We start from the raw sequence: 7,500 nt of genomic DNA on the forward strand, positions 1-7,500 counted from the left end.
ATGAAGAAGTAGTGAATTTTCATATAAGTATTAAATGTATAAAGTCTATGAAGTAATAAATTTTCATATAAGTATTAAATGTATAAAGTCTATGAAGTAATAAATTTTCATATAAGTATTAATTGTATAAAGTCTATGAAGTAATAAATTTTCATATAAGTATTAATTGTATAAAGTCTATGCAGTAATAAATTTTCATATAAGTAGTAAATATATAAAGTCTATGAAGTAATAAATTTTCATATAAGTATTAAATGTATAAAGTCTATGAAGTAATAAATTTTCATATAAGTATTAATTGTATAAAGTCTATGAAGTAATAAATTTTCATATAAGTATTAATTGTATAAAGTCTATGAAGTAATAAATTTTCATATAAGTAGTAAATATATAAAGTCTATGAAGTAATAAATTTTCATATAAGTATTAATTGCATAAAGTCTATGAAGTAATAAATTTTCATATAAGTACTAAATGTATAAAGTCTATGAAGTAATAAATTTTCATATAAGTAGTAAATATATAAAGTCTATGAAGTAATAAATTTTCATATAAGTATTAATTGTATAAAGTCTATGAAGTAATAAATTTTCATATAAGTATTAATTGTATAAAGTCTATGAAGTAATAAATTTTCATATAAGTATTAATTGTATAAAGTCTATGAAGTAATAAATTTTCATATAAGTATTAATTGTATAAAGTCTATGAAGTAATAAATTTTCATATAAGTACTAAATGTATAAAGTCTATGAAGTAATAAATTTTCATATAAGTAGTAAATATATAAAGTCTATGAAGTAATAAATTTTCATATAAGTATTAAATGTATAAAGTCTATGAAGTAATGAATTTTCATATAAGTATTAATTGTATAAAGTCTATGAAGTAATAAATTTTCATATAAGTATTAATTGTATAAAGTCTATGAAGTAATAAATTTTCATATAACTATTAATTGTATAAAGTCTATGAAGTAATAAATTTTCATATAAGTATTAATTGTATAAAGTCTATGAAGTAATAAATTTTCATATAAGTATTAAATGTATAAAGTCTATGAAGTAATAAATTTTCATATAAGTATTAATTGTATAAAGTCTATGAAGTAATAAATTTTCATATAAGTATTAATTGTATAAAGTCTATGAAGTAATAAATTTTCATATAAGTACTAAATGTATAAAGTCTATGAAGTAATAAATTTTCATATAAGTAGTAAATATATAAAGTCTATGAAGTAATAAATTTTCATATAAGTATTAATTGTATAAAGTCTATGAAGTAATAAATTTTCATATAAGTATTAATTGTAAAAAGTCTATGAAGTAATAAATTTTCATATAAGTACTAAATGTATAAAGTCTATGAAGTAATAAATTTTCATATAAGTAGTAAATATATAAAGTCTATGAAGTAATAAATTTTCATATAAGTATTAAATGTATAAAGTCTATGAAGTAAAATATAAAGTCTATGAAGTAATAAATTTTTATATAAGTATAAAAAATATAAAGTCTATGAAGTAATGAATTTTCATATAAGTATTAAATGTATAAAGTCTATGAAGTAATAAATTTTCATATAAGTATTAATTGTATAAAGTCTATGAAGTAATAAATTTTCATATAAGTATTAATTGTATAAAGTCTATGAAGTAATAAATTTTCATATAAGTATTAATTGTATAAAGTCTATGAAGTAATAAATTTTCATATAAGTATTAATTGTATAAAGTCTATGAAGTAATAAATTTTCATATAAGTATTAATTGTATAAAGTCTATGAAGTAATAAATTTTCATATAAGTATTAATTGTATAAAGTCTATGAAGTAATAAATTTTCATATAAGTATTAATTGTATAAAGTCTATGAAGTAATAAATTTTCATATAAGTATTAATTGTATAAAGTCTATGAAGTAATAAATTTTCATATAAGTATTAATTGTATAAAGTCTATGAAGTAATAAATTTTCATATAAGTATTAATTGTATAAAGTCTATGAAGTAATAAATTTTCATATAAGTATTAATTGTATAAAGTCTATGAAGTAATAAATTTTCATATAAGTATTAATTGTATAAAGTCTATGAAGTAATGAATTTTCATATAAGTATTAAATGTATAAAGTCTATGAAGTAATAAATTTTCATATAAGTATTAATTGTATAAAGTCTATGAAGTAATAAATTTTCATATAAGTATTAATTGTATAAAGTCTATGAAGTAATAAATTTTCATATAAGTATTAATTGTATAAAGTCTATGAAGTAATAAATTTTCATATAAGTATTAATTGTATAAAGTCTATGAAGTAATAAATTTTCATATAAGTAGTAAATATATAAAGTCTATGAAGTAATAAATTTTCATATGAGTATTAAATGTATAAAGTCTATGAAGTAAAATATAAAGTCTATGAAGTAATAAATTTTTATATAAGTATAAAAAATATAAAGTCTATGAAGTAATGAATTTTCATATAAGTATTAAATGTATAAAGTCTATGAAGTAATAAATTTTCATATAAGTATTAAATGTATAAAGTCTATGAAGTAATAAATTTTCATATAAGTATTAAATATGAAGTCATACAAGTTAAAAATTTAAAAAAAAAATCGATTGTAAAAATACTTTTGATGTTATTAGTTGTATTATGACCATGACGATATTTGAAAATGATATAAATTACCCACGTATATATGAGTTTTTAAATTTTAAATAGGTTAAAAGAATTTTTCCATATATTTTCGGGTTGGTAACGTCAACATGGGAGAGAACATTTATAACAAATTTGCACAAATCTGCTCAAATTGACATATACTGAAATAGTACTTATATGAAAATTTATTGCTTCATAGACTTTATACATTTAGTACTTATATGAAAATTTTTTACTGCTAGGAAATGTATTATACTTTTATATATTTGAATTCCTTATGTTAGTTTATTAGTAAGAAATTGTTTTTAAATACTTATAAGTATGAATATTACTATACTTATATGATTTATGTATTTAGTACTTGTATGAAAATTTTCATACTTGTATGACTTTATTTACTTAGTATTTATATGGAAATATTTTTTACTTTATATGTATTTTTAAGTAAATATGAAAATGAAAGTTGATTTTGTGTGCCTTTTTATTCCTGGTTTTTATACAGTTAGTTTAAATAGAAATAGATTTTGTTTTATACAAAACTCTATATTCTGTACTAACATATTGTATATAATGAGCGTTTTTTATTCCTGGTTTTTATACAGTTAGTTTAAATAGAAATAGATTTTGTTTTATACAAAATTCTATATTCTGTACTAACATATTGTATATAATGAGCGTTTTTTATTCCTGGTTTTTATACAGTTAGTTTAAATAGAAATAGATTTTGTTTTATACAAAACTCTATATTCTGTACTAACATATTGTATATAATGAGCGTTTTTTATTCCTGGTTTTTATACAGTTAGTTTAAATAGAAATAGATTTTGTTTTATACAAAACTCTATATTCTGTACTAACATATTGTATATAATGAGCGTTTTTTATTCCTGGTTTTTATACAGTTAGTTTAAATAGAAATAGATTTTGTTTTATACAAAACTCTATATTCTGTACTAACATATTGTATATAATAGCGTTTTTTATTCCTGGTTTTTATACAGTTAGTTTAAATAGAAATAGATTTTGTTTTATACAAAACTCTATATTCTGTACTAACATATTGTATATAATGAGCGTTTTTTATTCCTGGTTTCCTACAGTTAGTTTAAATAGAAATAGATTTTGTTTTATACAAAAACATAAAAAATCTATTATTCTATACTAACATATTGTAGAAATAAATATTAAACAATATTTTAGTTTTATTTGTGAGCTATTCTAATATTTACTCATAAAATATATGTGTAAAAGGATGGTTTTTAAATAAAATAAAATATTAATGTGTTGCACCCGAAAATACTTTTTATCATATATTTATTATTGAAATAAATATAATAGAATTTGAAATTATTAATTTCAAATCAAGAAAAAAATGTATATACTCTTAAAAAAAGGTATATATATTACTATATGCATTGAAATAAAGTAAAATGTATAGAATGATATTATTTGAAAATTTTGCCAATATAAGAAGAAATATCGTTCTTACATAATAATTAAATGATAATATGTATAGAGAACGAAAATTCTTTTCACGATACCAAAACAAAAATTAAAAAAATCCATTACAAAATCACACAATAGAAATGAAATATAATGAAAAAAAATATAATAAAGAAAGAAACATAGAAAAATTGTTGTGTATATTGTAAATGTTTTTATGTTTTGTGTATTTGTGTATAATTTTCAAATAAGAAAATATCATTTTAAACTTTTATATAATATAAAAAATATTATATAAAAAAGAAATATATATTATTCTGGTTGATCCTGCCAGTAGTTATATGCTTGTCTCAAAGATTAAGCCATGCATGTCTAAGTACAAACAAATTAAAAGTGAAACCGCAAAAGGCTCATTATATCAGTTATGGTTCCATAGATCGTTAACAGTTACTTGGATAACTGTGGTAATTCTAGAGCTAATACATGCAAAATAAACACGGACCTTTTGGAACGTGTGCTTTTATTAGGCTAAAACCAAGCGATTATTCGATCGTTATATTGGTTGAACTCTAGATAACTTGCAGATCGTATGGTCTCGTACCGACGACAGATCTTTCAAATGTCTGCCCTATCAACTTTTGATGGTAGTATCTAGGACTACCATGGTTGCAACGGGTAACGGGGAATCAGGGTTCGATTCCGGAGAGGGAGCCTGAGAAACGGCTACCACATCTAAGGAAGGCAGCAGGCGCGTAAATTACCCACTCCCAGTTCGGGGAGGTAGTGACGAAAAATAACAATACAGGACTCATATCCGAGGCCCTGTAATTGGAATGAGTACACTTTAAATCCTTTAACAAGGACCTATTGGAGGGCAAGTCTGGTGCCAGCAGCCGCGGTAATTCCAGCTCCAATAGCGTATATTAAAGTTGTTGCGGTTAAAACGTTCGTAGTTGAATTTGTGCTTCATACGGGTAGTACAACTATAATTGTGGTATGTACATTACCTTATGTATGTAAGCGTATTACCGGTGGAGTTCTTATATATAATTAATACAATGTATTTTTTATATATTCCTCCTATTTAAACCTGCTTCAGTGCTCTTCATCGAGTGTTGTTGTGGGCCGGTACAATTACTTTGAACAAATTAGAGTGCTTAAAGCAGGCTCCAAATGCCTGAATATTTTGTGCATGGAATAATGAAATAAGACCTCTGTTCTACTTTCATTGGTTTTTAGATCAAGAGGTAATGATTAATAGAAGCAGTTTGGGGGCATTAGTATTACGACGCGAGAGGTGAAATTCTTGGACCGTCGTAAGACTAACTTAAGCGAAAGCATTTGCCAAAGATGTTTTCATTAATCAAGAACGAAAGTTAGAGGTTCGAAGGCGATCAGATACCGCCCTAGTTCTAACCATAAACGATGCCAGCTAGCAATTGGGTGTAGCTACTACTATGGCTCTCTCAGTCGCTTCCCGGGAAACCAAAGCTTTTGGGCTCCGGGGGAAGTATGGTTGCAAAGCTGAAACTTAAAGGAATTGACGGAAGGGCACCACCAGGAGTGGAGCCTGCGGCTTAATTTGACTCAACACGGGAAAACTTACCAGGTCCGAACATAAGCGTGTAAGACAGATTGATAGCTCTTTCTCGAATCTATGGGTGGTGGTGCATGGCCGTTCTTAGTTCGTGGAGTGATTTGTCTGGTTAATTCCGATAACGAACGAGACTCAAATATATTAAATAGATGCTTTCAGGATTATGGTGTTGAAGCTTATATAGCCTTCATTCATGCGTTCATCTTGAATGTACAAGTGTTTGAATGTGTTTATATAAGTGGAGTCGTACCTGTTGGTTTGTCCCATTATAAGGACACTAGCTTCTTAAATGGACAAATTGCGTCTAGCAGTAACGAGATTGAGCAATAACAGGTCTGTGATGCCCTTAGATGTCCTGGGCTGCACGCGCGCTACAATGAAAGTATCAACGTGTATTTCCTAGACCGGGAGGTCCGGGTAAACCGCTGAACCACTTTCATGCTTGGGATTGTGAACTGAAACTGTTCACATGAACTTGGAATTCCCAGTAAGTGTGAGTCATTAACTCGCATTGATTACGTCCCTGCCCTTTGTACACACCGCCCGTCGCTACTACCGATTGAATTATTTAGTGAGGTCTCCGGACGTGATCACTGTGACGCCTTGTGTTTCACGGTTGTTTCGCAAAAGTTGACCGAACTTGATTATTTAGAGGAAGTAAAAGTCGTAACAAGGTTTCCGTAGGTGAACCTGCGGAAGGATCATTATTGTGTTCCTATCCGAAAAGAAAAAAAAAATAATTATATAAAAACAAAATAAAAAAAAAGAATAAAAAAGAAAAAAAAGTTTTCTTTTTGTTCTTTTCATTCAAAATGTTTTGAATTATACAATGTTTTGAATGTTTTTCTGTTTTTTTTTTTTTTTTTTAACTCCTTGTAATGCATTATGACAATATATATTATATTGTGAACTTCGCATACATTGTATTTGAACGCAATAAAAAAACCTTTAAACATATAGCTGTACTTATTATTTATATAGAAAATAATATTTAATTGTGATATTTATATAAAATATTATAAATGATAAGTTAACTTGTTCACATTAACGTGTGTAATACCTTTTTTTTATGGTATTTTCTATTTGTGATTAAAAACATGTTGAAAAATTTAAAAAAAGAAAACGCACAAATAGAGAAGAAAATAATATATAAAAGGTATTACTGTTTTTGTTGACCTAAGACATGCGCAGCTGCAAATGTTTGGGTTTAAAATTACAATTTATTGAAAGATGTTTTAAACTTATGTATTAAAAATTTATTATTGATTAATTATTAATACTTTCAATAAATTAAAATTCTTTGACTTTGAATTAAAAAAATACAAAAAAATTATCACTCTAAGCGGTGGATCACTCGGCTCATGGGTCGATGAAGAACGTAGCAAACTGTGCGTCATCGTGTGAACTGCAGGACACATGAACATCGACATTTTGAACGCATATTGCGGTCCATGCTGTTATGTACTTTAATTAATTTTAAAGTGCTGCTTGGACTACATATGGTTGAGGGTTGTAAGACTATGCTAAATTAGTTGCTTATTCTTTTAGTCAATTAATAGAATTTAAGCATATGGCATATTATTGGATTGTATTTTTCAATCCATAATATTAATAGCATAAAAAGAAATATAGAAAATATATTCTTGAATACCTCATATTTGAACGAAAATTTATGATAAATGAGAATCTTAGTATTCCCATAAAAGAAAAAATTTTCAACATTATTTAAATTATATTAAATAATACATAAGAGGAATGTCTAGCATAAAATAAATTTTTATTCTAGAATTAATTC

At 25.1% G+C, this 7,500-nt stretch overlaps 2 non-coding genes across 2 annotated transcripts; both read left to right on the forward strand.

Moving 5' to 3' along the window:
• Positions 1-4,422: 4,422 nt before the first annotated feature.
• LOC138858673 (small subunit ribosomal RNA) lies at positions 4,423-6,412 on the forward strand. Its single transcript, XR_011397714.1, has one exon. It is a non-coding gene; the product is annotated as a small subunit ribosomal RNA (ribosomal RNA).
• A 627-nt stretch (positions 6,413-7,039) lies between these two features.
• On the forward strand, positions 7,040-7,218 carry LOC138858659 (5.8S ribosomal RNA). Its single transcript, XR_011397700.1, has one exon. It is a non-coding gene; the product is annotated as a 5.8S ribosomal RNA (ribosomal RNA).
• The last annotated feature ends 282 nt before the right edge of the window (positions 7,219-7,500 follow it).

Source organism: Bactrocera oleae, unplaced genomic scaffold (assembly GCF_042242935.1).
Source record: "Bactrocera oleae isolate idBacOlea1 unplaced genomic scaffold, idBacOlea1 ctg00000011.1, whole genome shotgun sequence".
Taxonomy (NCBI): domain Eukaryota; kingdom Metazoa; phylum Arthropoda; class Insecta; order Diptera; family Tephritidae; genus Bactrocera; species Bactrocera oleae.